Source organism: Trichosurus vulpecula, chromosome 9, assembly GCF_011100635.1.
Source record: "Trichosurus vulpecula isolate mTriVul1 chromosome 9, mTriVul1.pri, whole genome shotgun sequence".
In the NCBI taxonomy this organism is placed as follows: Eukaryota; Metazoa; Chordata; class Mammalia; order Diprotodontia; family Phalangeridae; genus Trichosurus; species Trichosurus vulpecula.
The window spans coordinates 59,507,213-59,525,230 of record NC_050581.1 but is presented as its reverse complement, the minus strand read 5'-3'; positions in this window follow the sequence as shown (position 1 = coordinate 59,525,230).

The window sequence follows — 18,018 nt, the reverse complement described above, 5'->3', positions numbered from 1 at the left end:
TCAGCCCCTAGAACCCTGAGGTGAGGAATAGTCAGCTGGCTTCTGAGGACGTGGCCCACCAGAGTATGAGTGGAGAGAGTAGCGTCAGAGGGGGTGCCAGTGGGAAGTGATTATGGTGAGCCCCCAAGGGGACTGCTGTGAGATCAATGCTTCTGGGGCAATTACTTACCTACATGGTCTTTAGCCATACCAAGCATAGAAGAATGTGCGAGGGAATTGAGATTTCACTTCTCACTAGGAATGGTTGGTTGCCTTCTACTCATGAGTTTTTAAGCCGACATGGTTAATTTTGCTCTCCCTGTAGTAAAGAGTCGACATACGCAAGAGTAATCCTTTCAGGTCATGAAAAGTTGGGAAAGTGATTAAAACCCTGCATGAATGGGAACATGACCCAAGCTAGTTACAGATCTTGATGGGAATTTTCATACTCCTCAGAAACTTAGGTGAAGGAAGACAATGGGACTGTGCTAGTGTTCAAGTGGTAATAAGGCGAATACCCAATACTGAGGTCCGGGAGCTGCTTCCTGTGTAGGGAGAGTGAGTTAGAGCAGCTTGGGTTTGGGTCACTGCCTGGTGGCCTTAGTAGACATTTTGCTCCCAGGAGCTACATCAAAGTGTGGTGCAGTGTTTCAATCAGAAACAAATCAATAAGAATTTATTAAGGACTTACCATGTAGCCAGGCCACATATAATCAGCTAGCACATATGAATGAATAACATCTAATCACTTGTCTGACACTGTGATTATGCAACTGACTAGCACCAGGCATCATGTTAGCAGACTTAGATGAATTAGTAATTGTAATTGAAACTGAATTTACATAATTAAGTTTCTGCAGTCTGCACACATGATTTCTTGGGTCTACTACTGAAAAACTTGCATGTCCCTGCAACTAAGGATAATTCAGTATATGAAAATAATCAAACATATGTCTTAGACTTTACAAAAATGGGTTTCAAAAAATTCATGGCAGTGATAGGACTATTATTTGTAATTTACTTATAGAATTTATCTGTTACATAATAGATACTAAAAGAGGAAAAAATTCAAGAAGGAGGACTGTTAAAAAACACATTTTGGCAATTAGTTCATGATCTGAGTTGGATTAGATGGTCCTTAAGATTCCTTTCAACTGCGAATCTGTGAATCATGTCAAGCAAAAGGGAGAGACAATTATACAAATAATGTGGCTACACAGGGAACTCTCTGATAAACTCATCCTGAAAATGATGCATATAAAAGATAAGAGCAGGGGTACATATTCAAGGATAAAGCAAAGATGACCCAAGACTAACATAAAGCTGTAATAATCACATGAAGAAGGCTAACCCCAGCTTGTGAGGCAAAGATGTTTTTTTAAAAGTTACATGTAGAGGAGGATCAAAAAAAGGAAGAGACTCAGTCTACACAACAGATAATAGATTATTAACAGACAACAGAGAGAAAGTAGAACTGCCCAATTCTTTATTTACATCCATCTTTTCCAGCAAGCAGAATGATCTTCAAACTAGAAAGGGTACAGACAAATGTAGTTAATTGGGGATCGAAGCCCAAGATTGTTGAGAAGGTAGTAAGAGAAGACTTTGCTGCTTTAAACAAGTTCACATTTGTGAGCTCAGGCAAATTGCTAGAGTATGCGAAGGATTCTCAGATGTGTTTGTGAAACTCCTGTCAACCACCTTGGAAGCTCTGTAGAGAATAGAAGTGCTGTAAACTTCTAGATGGATACCTTGATTTACAAAAAGGAGGGTAAAGGCAAGATCTATAGATTAGTACCAATCCCTGGAAAAAATAAAGAATGAGTTACTAAGCTGATAATTTGTGACGTCTTAGAAAAGAAAGTGGTGTTAGGTAGAAGCAAACACAAGTTGGTTAAAAGCAGATCATGCTCGACCAATGGTTCTTAAACATTTTATCTCAGGACCCCTTTTACACACTTAAAAAATTAAGGTCTTCCAAAGAACTTTTTTTTTTTTGTGTATTGGATCACATCTATCAAAATTTAGTGGATAAGAAACTAAAACATCTTAGTATTATTATGTAAACAGTCTTGACTTCTCAGACCAACCAAGAGATAGACACAGTCTCTCAGACCTGAAGGCCAACGAGAGATTAGCAGATTGGGAAGTCTCTGTTCCCTCTTCTAGAGCACAACAAATTATCTTCAGTCCCAGAACTTCTGCGATTACAAATCCAGAACGATTATCTGTTTTTTACATAATCTAAGTACCCGTGAGAAGTGACTACTCAGAAAAGCCCACTTACTCCATAGAAATTTTCTTCTCCATGGACCACTTGATGCTTCTCCTTGACTTGGGTTATAAATATGAATGGGAAAGAGCCTCTCTGAGCCTCAGTTTCCCTATCTGTAAAATGGGGATAATAATAGCACCTTCCTCACAGGGTTGTTGAAAGCATTAAATGAGATAACATATGTAAAGGGCCTTGTAAATCATAAAGTATTATTTAATCAATGTTAATAACTACTCTTGGCTATTGTTTTTATTTAATTATAGACAGTGTGTTTTCTTTTCAAAGCATGACTAATAAGGTAGGAAAAACATTCAAGTGAACGTTGCCTTGGCCTAGAAGCCACAGAAAGGGACAGGTATCTGGGCCTGGTGTTCACCTAATTTGATACTCCAGGTCAGGGGTGGGGGACCTATGGCCTTGAGGCCACATGTGGCCTTCTGGGTCCTTGGGTGCGGCCTTTTGACTGAGTCCAAGTTTTACAGAACAAATCCTTTTGTTAAGGGGATTTGTGCTGTGAAGTTTGGATTCAGCCAAAGAGCTGCCCTTGAGGACCTAGAAGGGATTTGTTCTATGAAGTTTGGATTCAGTCAAAGGGCTGCCCTTGAGGACCTAGAGGTGATTTGTTCTGTGAAGTTTGGATTCAGCCAAAGGGCCACACTTGAAGACCTACTGTGGCCTCAAGGCCACAGGTTCCCCACCCCTCCTCCAGATCCTAGTATATAGTCTGAGAATGTGCAATCAGACATGAATAGGAAAGGGGCCATTTAAGATAAAGGAAATGGGAACTCCCACAAGTCTGAGGAATGCTGCTGCTGGACATCTGCCCGTTGGAGTGAATGATGAGGAACTGCTAATGTTCACGACACCCAGAGGTGGGCTCCTGCTACAACTAATGATAGCAAACTTCACCAACACACTGTTCCCAGCTGAGCCTGTATTCCTCAGTCTCTTAGAATACTATACTGACCACTTCTTGTGCCTTGACTCTGTCTTTCGCTGCTCCCCTCCCACCCCCCACTTCTCTTTTAGAGTCTGCAAGGACAGCAGGAGGACGTTTTCCAACCAAAGGCTGCTCTGGTGCCCACCCCTCTGGATTAGGCCCCCTGAGGCAGACTCTCTGGGTGTTAGGGTACCTGGACTGGTCAGGCCTTTTGCCATTCAGTCCTCTGCCTGCAAAATTCTTCATTTTTTTTGCAGCACACCAGAGCTGGTTCTGCTCCAGTGGCCCTGAGGGGCCATAGCAGGCTGGCCCCTCCAGCTCTCTAGTCTTCTCATCGGGAGGGCAATTCACCCTATGCCTCAAAAAGCCGTCAGGGACTGGCAGCTGAGACATCGAGAACAGGCCTTTCTTGCCATCTGATTAAGGGCAAAAAAAGAGGCTTTTTAGGATAACATAAAGCTAGGAAATTGGCAATTTTATTCCTTTGAGCAGCTTTGAATCCCCATCAGTCAGAACCTGATTGTGCAGAGAGGCCTCTTCTGATTATGATTTCCTCTAATCTGTCTGTTGGGGGCTTTTGAAGCCTCCCCTCTGTTGCTCACTGTTAGACTCAAGCAGAGTTCACAGACTGGCAGGCCAGGTCAGGGAACAGTCTCTTCTCTGAATGCTTGAGTCCCTCTGGCTTCACCCATGACACCAACCAGGTTTAGAGGTGGGGGATGGTACAGAAAAGAGCCCTTCAACAAAAAGGTTACTGGGTTTTAAAAAATAAGATTGGTTCATGGACAAAAGATGAAAATGGAGAGCTAGCAATAGCTAGCTATGCACACCCACACATATATCTACACCTACACAAACATGAAACAGCTGGAAAATACGGCTTCTAGTCCCTAATCAGCCACTAATAATACCTAGCATTCTTAAAATGCTTTAAGGTTTGCAGAGAATTTATAAATATTATCTCACTGGAGGTTGATGCTAAAATAATCCCTATTTTACAGATGAAGAAACAGAAGCAGAGAGAGGTTAAGGACTTGCCCAGGGTCATGCAGCTAGTAAGTGTGTGGGGCTGGATTTGAACTCAAGTCTTCCTGATTTCAGGCCCCATTGCTCTCTTCTTTGTACCACTTACTTGCCTCTATGAACTTAGATGACTTTGGGTGAGTCATCTGCCCTTTAGGGACTAATTTTTCCGATTTGAGGATAGCAGAATAGCCTAAAAGAGGGAATGTGGCATAGAAGAAAGAGATCTGGATTTGTAATCAGAAGACCTGGTTCAAATCCCAGCTCAAACAGGCTGGCAGTGTGATCACAGGTAAAGTACTAAATCTCTGTAGTTTCTGTTTCCTCAGCTGTCAATATCTACTTCATAGGGTTGTTGTGGTGAAGAAAGCACTTTGCAAGTCATTTTTTTTGGAGGCAAACAGTTAAGGGACTTGCCCAGGGTCACACAGCTAGTACGTGTCTGAGGTCAGATTTGAACTCAGATCTTCCTGATCCCAGGGCTGGTACAGTATCCACCATATCACCTAGTTGCCCCTCACTTTATAAGTCTTAAAGTACTAGATAAATATAGAATACTACTATTGCTATCTATAAGATGAAGAGGCTGAACTATATAGCATACTGCCTAGCCTCTCCATCTTTCTCCCCTGTACCAGGTTCTTTTTCAGTTCTTTTTCCTTCTCTTGAGATTGAGATCAAGTTTCGTATTTTACATGAATTTTCATTGACCATGTAAGCACATGATGATCTTTCTCTCTGATCTCATTCTAATTTAACTCATATATGATGCATCTGGCATCTAGAACTCTGGAACAATTGAGATCAGGAGCTAGGCTTGTCATGTGTTCACCCTGGAGGTTATGTGCCTCCACCCTTCTGAGCAAAGGTTCTGAGAACATTCCAAGTTTTCTATGGGATTTAGATCCTTGATGACCTTCCGCGCTCTGCTCTGCCTTTCTCTGCAGGAGAGCATCGCCTCGTTATCTGGGAGTGTTTGGCTTTGTGGATTTACACAAGCAGAGCATTCCGCTGACAAAATCCTGCCTCTTTCTTGAACTGGATTTCAGTGAACCCCAGTCACATAATTTTGGTACAATGCAGCTGATTATTAATAGAATAGGCAAGCATTCTTGGTTACTGTATACAGCATTTATTCTTGGCAGAGGAACGATAAAAGCAATGAAAAAATACATATAAATAGAAGTAGGTATAGAATAATTATATATAATATATACATACACGCATATATGTGTATATGTATCACACACATATATACACACATTACATGTATCTATGTACATATGTATATGTATATGCATACATACACACATATTTGTGTCTAATGGTAGCCATTTCTAGGGCAGGGAGGGGGAGGGAAGAAAAAAAGAAAAAAGTTACATGATAACTTTATTATATATTTAGAAGGAACAGCAAATTGTACACAATAGATTTGTAGTTTCATCTTTTAAAAATTCTACTACGTTATGAAATGCTTGTTTTATTTCATAAATTCAAGATAAAATAAAAAAATACATAATACAACATGTGCCTAGAGGCTGTATACCTGCAGGTTCTGTCAGACCCTGGACAGCAGATAGGAGCAGAGGAGTTCTTGAAAATACATAGTTTGAGTTTGTTTAGTTCCTTCTGGCTGTTCCCTTCATGAGTAGGAAATGAATGATGATAATGCATCACAATTCCTACTTCATATTCAATTCAAGTTTCTAATAGGGCCAATCTTTATAGGAAGGCACAGAAACTCTGGACTCAGGACCATAGCTTAACCAAAGTATGGAATGTGAGATTCGGCATGAATTGGAACTCATGAAAGCCAGGGCTTTCCGCAGTCTCTAGACAGACCTATCACTGGCTAGCAGTTCATGAAGCAAGGTAGGTGAACTCAGTAGGCAGCCCTAGTGAAGAATAGCCCTGTATTTTGTCCTTGCACCCCTCTATGACCTTGATCCTGGCACCGCTCAGTTCTATGGTCATTCTCTCTCCTGTTCTTGTGTTGAGCCAAAAATCCCACCAGTCTGTGTCATTGGAAATGGAGGAGGGCACAAATAGATAGAAAGACAGACACAATAAGTAGGAGTCAAATAATTTAGCTCTTTATATAGCTCTGTAGTTGTATGGTCCTAAAATAGACTGTAAGCTTTTAGAGAGTAGAGACCACATTTCATTCTTGTCTTGTCTGATACAGAGCTGGGCATAGAACTAGTTCTTAAATATGCTGAAAGGATTGACAGGGATATTAATATACCAGAGCAATACTGTGGTGAGGTTTAACCTCTCTAGTTTCTGTTTTCTCAGCTGTCAATATCTACTTCATAGTGTTGTTCTGAAGAAAACACTTGGCAAGTCTTTTTTTGAGGCAGAGTTAAGTGACTTGCCCAGAGTCACACAGCTAGTAAGTGTCTGAGGTCAGATTTGAACTCAAGTCTTCCTGATTCCAGGACTGGTACTCTATCCACCATGCCACCTAGCTGCCCCTCACTTTGTAAGTCTTAAAGTGCTAGATAAATATGGAATACTACTATTGCTATCTATAAGATGAAGAGGTTGAACTATATAGTGTGCCACCTAGCCTTTCTATTTTTCTCCCCTGTACCAGGCTCATTTTCAGTTCCTTTTCCTTCTCTTGAGATGGGGACCACTAAAGGTCCAGAAACCATTAAGAGCTTTCTTCAAGCATCCACTGGAACAGGTTTAAGCTTCTATTTTGCCCTGACTCAATGTTTTCCATTGCTCCAGCTCTGAACATACTCCCACTAAAGCCTTCCCTAGGCCAAGGTCACACCTTTGGGTCTGGACTGATGTCTGAGAGTGAAAGTGAAGGCCTTTAAGTGCTAGGTCATACACCATAGCTCCCTGCTCCAAATCAACACATCCCCCTCACAGAGGTTTCAAGCCATTTCTCATCTCCTCAAGTCTCTAGCTCATCCATCAGCCCTTTGTTTGAATAAAATCACACAACTCTTACATTGTGGAAACAACTAAAACCATCCATTGTGAGCCCTCTTAACTCTCTTCCATGTCTCAAAATCTCCCTACATATTTATCTATTTTTATCTTTTCACCTTTGGCCTCTGAGGAAGAGGTGGCTCTTCTCCTTTCCCTGGAAACCATGTCTTCTTTGATTCTGTCCTCTCTGATATCTTCTAGGAGCTCGTCCCATGATAATCTCTCTTTTCTTCCTCCCCTCCACTTGCAAGTCTCTCAAATTCTTTTTTTTTTTTATAAATTTCTTTATTTATTTTTAGTTTACCATGCACGGTTCTACATAGTTTTGAGTTCCAGTTTTTCTCCCCTCCCTCCCCCCTCCCTCCCCAAGGCAGCATGAAGTCTCATATAACTGTCATGTATAACTTCACATTGAATTAATTTATGCACTAGTCAAGTCGTGGAGAAGAATTTTGACCAATGGAATGAATCATGAGAAAGAAGAAACAGAACCAAAAAAAAAAACCCCAAAAACAAAAACAAAAGAGAAGCAGAAAAGGCGAGCATGTAGTGTGCCTCAGTCTGTATTCAAACTTCGCAGTTCTTTGTCTCGATGAAGATAGCATTCTCCATCGTGAGTCCCCTGGAGTTGTCCTTGCCCCTTAGGTTGCTGAGAAAAGCGCAGTTTGTCAGGATTGGTCCTCACGGAATCCATATATCTGTGGCTGTGCACAACGTTCTCCTGGCTCTGCTCCGCTCACTCAGCATTATGTCGTGTAGGTTTTTCCAGGTTGTTATGAAGTCCGCATCATCCCCATTTCTTATGGCACAATAGTATTCCATTACCTTCATGTACCACAGTTTGTTCAGACATTCCCCAATTGATGGGCATCCCTTTGATTTCCAATTCTTGGCTACCACAAAGAGAGCCGCTATAAATATTCTTGTACATATGGGTCCTTTTCCCGCTTGCGTGATTTCTTTGGGATACAACCCTAGAAGTGGTATTGCTGGGTCAAAGGGTATGAACATTTCTATAGCCCTTTGGGCATAGTTCCAAACCGCCCTCCAAAATGGCTGGATCAGCTCACAACTCCACCAGCAATGCAACAATGTTCCAATTTCCCCACATCCTTTCCAGCATTTATCATTCTCCTGATTTGTTATTTTAGCCAATCTGACAGGAGAGATGTGGTATCTAAGAGTTGTTTTGATTTGCATTTCTCTAATCAGCAGCGATCCAGAGCATTTTTCCATATGCCTGTAGATAGCTTTAATTTCTTCCTCTGAAAACTGCCTGTTCATATCCTTTGACCATTTCATAATTGGGGAATGGCTTGTATTCCTATATATTTGGCTCAGCTCCCTGTATATTTTAGAGATGAGGCCTTTATCAGAGATACTAGTTGCAAAGATTTTCTCCCAATTTTCTGCTTCCCTCCTAATTCTTGTTGCATTGGCTTTTTTTGTACAAAAACATTTCAATTTGACATAATCAAAATTATCCATTTTGCATTTTGTAATGCTCTCTATCTCTTGTTGGGTCATGAATTCTTTACTTTTCCACAAATCTGATAAGTAAACTATTCCTTGCTTTCCCAAATTACTTAGAGTATCAACTTTTACTCCTAAATCATGAACCCATTTTGACTTTATTTTGGTATATGGTGTAAGATATTGGTCTATGCCCAGTTTTTGCCCTACCATTTTCCAATTTTCCCAACAGTTTTTGTGAAATAGTGAATTATTAGCCCAGAAACTGGCCTCTTTGGGTTTATCAAAGAGTAGATTGCTAAACCTGTTGATTTCACCTATTTGTGTACCTATCCTATTCCACTAATCCACACCCCTGTTTCTTAACCAGTACCAGGCAGTTTTGATGACTGCTGCTGTGTAGTACAGTTTAATATCTGGTGTGGCTAAGCCACCATCTCTAGCATGTCTTTTCATTGATATCCTAGATACTCTAGACCTCTTGTTTTTCCAGATGAATTTTGTTATTATTTTGTCCAGCTCAGTAAAAAAAATTTTTGGTAGTTCGATTGGTATGGCACTGAATAGACAGATTAATTTAGGTAGAATTGTCATTTTTATTATATTAGCTCGGCCTAACCATGAGCAACTGATATTTTTCCATTTATTTAGATCTGATTTTATTTGCGTGAAAAGTGTTTCATAGTTATGTTCATATAGGCCCTGGGTTTGTCTTGGCAAATAGACTCCCAGATATTTTATAGTGCTTTCAGTAACTTTGAATGGAATTTCTCTTTCTATCTCTTGCTGTTGGGCTTTGTCAGTAATGTATAGGAATGCTGAGGATTTATGTGGGTTTATTTTATATCTTGCAACTTTGCTAAAGTTGTTTATTATTTCAAGTAGTTTTTTACTTGATTCTCTAGGATTCTCTAGATAAATCATCATATCATCTGCAAAAAGTGATAATTTAGTTTCTTCTTTTCCTATTCTAATTCCTTCAATTTCTTTTTCTTCTCTTATTGCTACAGCTAATGCTTCCAGTACCAAATTGAATAATACGGGTGATAATGGACATCCTTGTTTCACCCCTGATCTTATTGGGAATGCATCTAGTTTATCTCCATTACAAATAATGCTTGTTGATGGTTTTAGGTAGATGCTATTTATAATTTTGAGGAAGGTTCCACTTATTCCTATGCTTTCTAGTGTTTTTAATAGGAATGGGTGTTGTACTTTGTCAAAGGCTTTTTCTGCGTCTATTGAGATGATCATATGGTTTCTGCTAGTTTTGTTGTTGATATGGTCAATTATGCTAATAGTTTTCCTAATATTGAACCAGCCTTGCATTCCTGGAATAAATCCTACCTGGTCATAGTGTATTATTCTCGTAATGAGTTGCTGCAATCTTTTTGCTAATATTTTATTTAAAATTTTTGCATCAATATTCATTAGAGAAATTGGTCTATAATTTTCTTTCTCTGTTTTAACTCTACCTGGTTTGGGTATTAGTACCATATTTGTGTCATAAAAAGAATTTGGTAGGACTCCTTCTTCACCTATTTTCCCAAATAGTCTACAAAGTATTGGAATTAGCTGTTCTTTAAATGTTTGATAGAATTCACATGTAAAACCATCTGGCCCTGGAGATTTTTTCCTAGGGAGTTCGTTGATGGCCTGCTCAATTTCTTTTTCTGATATGGGGTCATTAAGAAATTTCACTTCCTTCTATGTTAGTCTGGGCAGTTTATGTTTTTGTAGATATTCATCCATATCTCTAAGGTTGTCAAATTTATGGGCATACAGTTGGGCAAAATAATTCCTAATTATTGTTTTGATTTCCTCTTCATTAGAGGTGACCTCACCCTTTTCATTTTTTATACTGGTAATTTGATTTTCTTCTTTCTTTTTTTTAATCAAATTGGCCAAAGGTTTGTCAATTTTATTGTTTTTTTCATAAAACCAGCTCTTTGTTTTATTTATTAATTCAATAGTTTTCTTGGTTTCAATTTTATTAATCTCTCTTTTGATTTTCAGTATTTCTAATTTGGTATTTAATTGGGGGTTTTCAATTTGCTCTTTTTCTAGCTTTTTCAGCTGTATGCCCAGATCATTGATCTCCTCTTTCCCTATTTTATTCATGTAGGCATTTAGAGATATAAAACTTCCCCTAAGAACTGCTTTTGCTGCATCCCATAAGTTTTGGTATGTTGTTTCATTATTGTCATTCTCTTGAATGAAATTATTAATTGTTTCTCTGATTTGTTCTTTGGCCCACTCACTCTTTAGAATTAAATTATTTAGTTTCCAATTAGTTTTTAGCTTATTTTTCCATGGTACTTTATTAAAAATGATTCTTATTGCATCATGATCTGAAAAGGATGCATTGACTACTTCTGCTTTTCTGCACTGGATTGTGAGGTTTTTATGCCCTAGTACATGGTCAGTTTTTGAGTATGTGCCATGTACTTTTGAGAAGAAAGTATATTCCTTTTTATCCCCATTCAGTTTTCTCCAGAGGTCTATCATATGGGCCTTTTCTAAAATTCTGTTTACCTCCTTAACTTTTTTCTTATTTATTTTGAGGTTAGATTTATCAAGTTCAGAAAGGGGGAGGTTGAGGTCTCCCAATATTATAGTTTTGCTGTCTATTTCTTCCTGTAACTCCCTTAACCTCTCCTCTAAGAAATTGTATGCCTTACCACTTGGTGCATATATGTTAAGCAATGATATTGCTTCATTGTTTATGGTGCCTTTTAGCAGGATATAATGTCCTTCCTTATCTCTTTTAATTAGATCTATCTTTACTTTTGCTTTGTCTGAGATTAGGATTGCTACACCTGCTTTTTTTACTTTAGCTGAGGCACAATATATTTTACTTCAGCCTTTTACCTTAACCCTATGTGTATCCCCCTGTTTCAGATGCATTTCTTGTAAACAGCATATTGTAGGATTATGGTTTTTAATCCATTCTGCTATCTGCTTCTGTTTTGTGAGAATGTTCATCCCCTGCACGTTCAGGGTTATGATTTCTATCTGTGTCTTTTTCTCCATCCTAATTCCCCCTGTTTATGCTTTTATTTCTCCTTTTCCCCTTCTCCTCCTCAACAAAGTTTTGCTTTTGACCGCCGCTTTCCTCAGTTAACCCTCCCTCTTTATTCCCCTCCCTTATCTATCCGTTACCCACTTGCTACTTCTCCTCTTCCTTCTGCCCTCCCCCCTCCCTTTTTCCCCCCTTTCCCTCCCACTTCCCGTAGGACAAGTTAGATTTCTAAACTTATCAGAGTATGTTATTCCCTTCTTGAACTTGATCAGATGACAGTAAAGCTCAAATACTGCTCTTCTCCCTCCCTTCTTTCCCTCTACTATAATATGTTTTTTTGCTACTTCCTTTGGTGTAATTTACCCTTTTCTACTACCTCCTTACCACTTCCCTCATAGCCCTCCCTCTCAAATTCTTTAAAAATATTCTCTTGACCTTGCCATTCCCTCCAGCTTTTCTCCTTTCTTTCTCTTCCCTTTCACCCCTAAACTTCTAGGGGGAAAACCCCATTACTTTCCTTGTTTCTACTTTTTCTCTATTCACTTATTCTTAAACCTTTCCTACCCCAACCACTCTACTGGGACTTTTCTCATATAGTCCACCCATGTGACCTTTTACTTATTAAATTCACTGACCTTCTCTCAGTCCACATCCCTGACTTTTCTGCACCATTTGACAATATTGACCACCCTTCTTCTTAGATACTCTAGCCTCACTGAGCTTCTGTGACACGCTTCTGCTGATTCTTCTTCTATCTGATCATTTCTTCTCCATCCTTGCACAGTTTCATTGTTGTAATCTTGTAGATGGGGTTTTAATCTAAGGCTTTAGGATCTTTCTGTTCTCACTCCATCTCTTGTCTATCTACCATGGATTCAATGATCCGCCTAGATGACTCCTAAACCTATGTACTATTCTTAATCATTCACTTGAAGATCAATTCTGCATCTTCAAATACATGCTGAACATCTCCACTTTGATGTCTTGCTCTTGCCTCACACTCTACTTGTCTGAAATTGATCTCACCGTCTTCTCCTACAAATATCATATCTAAGTCTTAATTCCCCTATTTTTCTTGATACATGTATATCTTCCTAGTCACCCATGTTGGAAACCCAATTGCCAAATTCTGTTCAATCTACCTCCCCAGTATTTCTTGTATCCATCTCATTTTCTACTCCTGTGATCATCTTCCTTAGTTCAAAGACCTCTCTATCTCAAGTTTACATTATTCTAATAATCTCCAAAATGATATACCTTTCTCCAGTTCTTTCCTCTCATGTCTATCCTTCACATAACTGCCAACATGATCTTCCTAAGGTATGGTTCTAACCATATCATTCTCTTGCTCGAAAATGTTTTTTTGGCCACCTATTACCTCTTGGATAAAATATAAATTCCATTGCCTGAAATTTAATATCATTTACAGTCTGGATCCAACAAATATTTCCAGTCTATTTCACTTTACTCCCTTTTATATACTCAAAAAAATAAGTGAAACTGTATTACTGGTTGTTTCTCAGATTTGAAATGTGTCTTCTGCCATGTGAAAGAGGGCAATAGATGATGGAGGGGAGAGAGGTTTCATTAGACCCTAGTTCTTCTGAGCCCATCATCAAATGCAATTCTGAGTTGTTAGGGTATTTGACTGAGGCCTCATATGAAGACCATGTTATATGCCAGTTTATTTCACAAGGTTTTCAAATAATGGAATTTTTAAATAAGCTATTAATGGTTTCCTTTTGGTTATGTACAGATTTTAACTTGATTTCTGTTGTCATAGAATAAAGGATCCAAGAAACATCCAGACAATGATTTATTTAACAGTGCCTGTGGTAGCAGAAATAAACCAGGTCCAATGCTCTTCATAGCCAAGGACATTAACTATGGTTTCTACACAGTTAATATATACTTTGGAGGGAATGAAAAACAGGAAAAACAGAACGTAGGGATTGAGACATCTGGTTTCTTATTGGTGGAGAGGATTGGGAGACACTGGGGTGAGAAGGAGAAGGGTAGTTTTGTGACATTCCTTAAGTCAGATGACAGTTGGGAGGGGGAGTAATCTTGTGACTTCTCCAAAATCAGGTGACTTCCAAGAAGTTGAAACTTAACTTCACAAAATGGTGGATAAAAGCAAAATGGAGTCACTAAAGCTATTTTAATGTAACATCTGTTTTGGCTGGCTGTTTGGTAACACTTTGAAGCCCTAACCACTAAGCCAGCAGATGCAAGGTTTTGTTGCTGGAGAGTATTATCCTGTGTCACAGGTGGTAGAAATAATGAATTGTCCAACCAGATTTTGTAGGCTATCTCTTTTTCTTTTTAGCTATTGTTTTGGGCTCCCCTGGGCACTCTTCACCACCTCCCTCTTCTTGTCTGACCTCATTGAAATTGGGACACTGATGATTTCAAGAGCAGATCCTTCCCAACCACTTCAAAGCCATCAGATTGCCAGTTGGATGAGGGTATAGGCAGTGAGAAAATGTTTTTCAGTGGCCTTTGACAGTTTTTTAACATCTGGTCCCATTGAAATCTGGAAGGAAAAGAGCACTTCAGAATAATGGAAATTAAATCAAGAGAGCACAGAGCTCCTCCCTAGGAGAGAACCAAAACACTGAGGGCTTACTTTGTATCCTCTGAAAGGTTGTAACAAGGAGTAATGGGATGAAATTGAGTAAGGGAAAACGTCAGGCAATTGGGTTTCATTGTGAGAGTCGTTAGGCAGCTGACCTACTCCAACAGGAAAGACACGGCAGCCCCATTTCTGCTGGAGTGGGAGAAAAGATCTAGACAATATTCTTTGGGGAACAACCTCACAGTCTCAGTCTCTGCAAAACTATTCTCACCCAAAATAGTTCTAGGTTTTCTGTGGCCAAGACTTCAAATCAAAAAACTCTAGAGCCAAAAGGAAGGACCTTAATGTTCATCTTGTCCAACTTCCCTATTTTTATAGGTGAGGAAATTGAGTCTGGAGGGGAAAAGGGGACATTTCAGACCAGTGCATAGACTATGTAGGGAAATAGTATAAGCCAAAAGAAGTGGGCCAGATCATGGAATGTCTGGAATGGCAGGCAGCGAAATTTGAATTTGGTAAGCAATAGGGAGCCATTCATGGGTTTTAAGCAGATGAGTGAAATGAATAGGCCACCCATCAATGGTCTGAGGGATGCTTTGAAGTGGGAGAGTAGGTGGAAAGGAAGGCTTTTTATGGGAGTCTCCTAAGAGTCCATAAAAGAGGGAAGGAGGAATTATACTAAGAAAATGGCAAAAGAAATGGAAAGGAGGGGGCAGATATGAGAGATATTTTAGAAACAGAATCAACAGGACTTGGAAATTGATTGGATAAGAGAAGCGATGGAGAGAAATGAGTCAAAGATAGCATCAAAATTTCAAATATGGGAGATTGAGCGAATGGTGATGCTCCTAAAAGACAGTGATGTAATAAGAGCAGATCATTTGGAGAAAGGAAATGGGTTTGGTTTTGGATATATTGAGTTTGAGGTCTATACCCATCAAGGAATCCTGTAGGCTGTTGGAGATGTAGGTTTAGAGGATGGGAGAGTGCTCAGGGCTGGAGAAAAAAAATAGATGCCATTTGCAAAGAAGTGATGGTTGAAGTTGTTGAAGTGAATCGAGAAAGCCAATGGCTAATATAAAGAGAGCAAGATAAATGTCTGAGGGCAGAAGCTTGGGTAATACTTTAAGGGTAGGGAAGAAGGTGAATAGAGAAGGAAAATAAAGAAATGAGGAAGGAGAAGAAGCAGTTAGAGAAGAAGGAGGTGAATCAAGAGAGTGTAAGGGAAGACAGAATAGCCAGCCAGAGAGAATGGGCAACTGGATAAAAAACTGCAGAGAAGTCAAGAAGAATGGGAATGGAAGGAAGGCAGTTGACTTGAGTTCCAGGGCAAAGCAGTTTCTGTCAAGTGGTGGGAATTGAAGTCAGATTGCAAGGGGCTAAGAATCCTTGGTGCATGGTAACTAAAGCTATCAGGTAATAATCATTGCTAGCATTTATATGGTACTTTTTAAGGTTTGCAAAATGCTTTACATATGTTAGCTCATTTGGTCCTCACAGTAACCCTGTGAGGTAGGTGCTATTATTATCTCTAGTTCATAGATAAAGAAACTGAGGCTGATGGAGGTTAAGTGACTTGCCCAAGGTGTCTTGAGATAGGATATGAACTTGGGCCTTCCTGACTACAAGTCCTGGTCTGTATTCACTATTCCACGTAGGTGCCTTGAGAGGTTGAATGGTGAAGGGGAAAAGAGACGAGATGGTGGCTGGCTTTGATAAGCATCATGGAAGGCTTTTTTTTAGCATTAGGAAGATCCAACCATGTTTGTAAGCAGATGGGAAGGACTGAAAGAGACTGAAGAAGAGTGAGAAAGAAGGGATGACTACTGGAGCAAAGTCCAAGGGAAGAAACAAGAAATAGAGCTACATCTTCCCCTGAAACAGGAGAAACCGAGGGGGAAATGAATGATGATGCTAAGAAATTCTGAGTAGAGAAGGAATGTCCTTTCAGGAACACTTCAATGCTGCAAGTGAAGCAAGAGGTTAAGTCATCTGTTCTAAGTATTGGGAGTAGGGGTGTGGTTGGAGACAAGAGGAGTGAAAAAGGATTTGGAATAGTCACTGTGGGGAATAAAGCTTTTTTTTTCTAACTTTTTAGGCAGCTAGGTGAGGTAGTAGACAGTGTTGGACTTGGATCCAGGAAGATCTGAGTCCAACTTCTGCCTCAGACACTAGCCTTGTCACCCTGGGAAGGCCATTTAACCTCTCTAAGACTCAGTTTCCTCATCTGTGAAATGGGGATGAAAATAACATCTACTTCCCAGGTTGTCATATGGATCAACTGTGATAATATGTATTAAATGCTTTACAACCTTAAAGTGCTATATAATTTCTATTGATTATGATGATGATGATGATGTCTTGACCCATGTTTTCATTGGTGTGGAATGCTCCAGCTAAGAAAATATTTTCTACTTCTACAAATCAGAAACTGCTTTGCATCTTTTAGTCTTAGGTGGTTACTTGGGGCACTAAATTAAAAGGTTTATTCAGGCTCAGTACCTTGTATGTATCAGAAATGAAATTTAATCCCAGGTCTTCCAGCTTCTGACAATGGTTCTCCAACTGCTACGTTAATAAGTCAATAAAAATAGAATGTTTGCCTACTAGCCTGAGGACCCACACAGCTCTAGGAATTTTCTCAAGTTCAAAGTAATGAAACTAGAAGAGAGGGGTTATAGAATACCATTTTCCTGGGTTTAGTGAATTGGAGTTTAATCCTCTAACCTGACCTTCAATTCTTTTTTTAATGAAAAGACATTTATTGAATTCCTATTCCTACTAAATTCCAAGTGCCGTGCTCAGTACTGGGGTGGGATGACAACTACAGAAAAGACAGTCTATGGTCAAGTTCACACATTGGGGGTGGGGCAGGAAGACAACATATTATTAGAGAGTTCAGTTGCTGGGTCAATGAAAAGACTTTTAAAAGTTCTAAGTCCTAAAAGTCATAAGAATGCACCAGAAGGGCAGATTCCATGACCCAGACAGGCATCTTTAGATGTCAGAAGGTCAGATGATATTGGGATACTGTAGGGCATACAAGCGGAGCAAATGGTAAAGCCAGGAATTACTAAGAAAGCAGCGTCAGGGCAGATAGCAAGGTTTGTTTCACAGTCCATTTTACCTGAAGGAAAAGTTGGTGAATCCCGTTACCCCAAGTCATGTGAGCAGTCAAGCAGTCTGGATTGGTTTATAGGTAGTTTGGGGTTTATAGGTAGAGTTGAGTAAGAGTTCAGTTGGATCTGACAGAGATGAGAATATCTGCCTTTCTTTTATTAGTAATACATGTGAATAACTTCTACAGTTGTTTGTAATATGTTTATAGTATAGTATATAGTATTTTGTTTATATCGTTGAAGAAAAATGAAAATAGCCCATAGAAAAACAAAGAAAGCATATGAAGAAAATGACCAAAGATAGCCATGGAAGACAGCTACAACACAAGGCGGGAGAGGGAAGGGTAAAGTATTTGATTTGGAGATTATATTGCAGGGTTAAAGAGAGTGACACTTTAAATTTCACCATCTGCAAAGTATTGATTGAGTCTTCTCATTTCTTTCTAGTTGCTTCTCTGGCTAATCTTTGAGCTTCATCATTGCCTTCAAATTTTGGAGGAGCAAGTACGTACTTCCACTCAACATTCATGTCCCGAGTCGTATTATCCAGCTTAGCGAATTGGTCTTTGTGGACAAACATCTTTATTTTTACTTGTTTTCCAGCCATTTTATTTCCAGTTGTCAATCCATTCATCATACCTTTGGTGATAAGTTGATTATCTA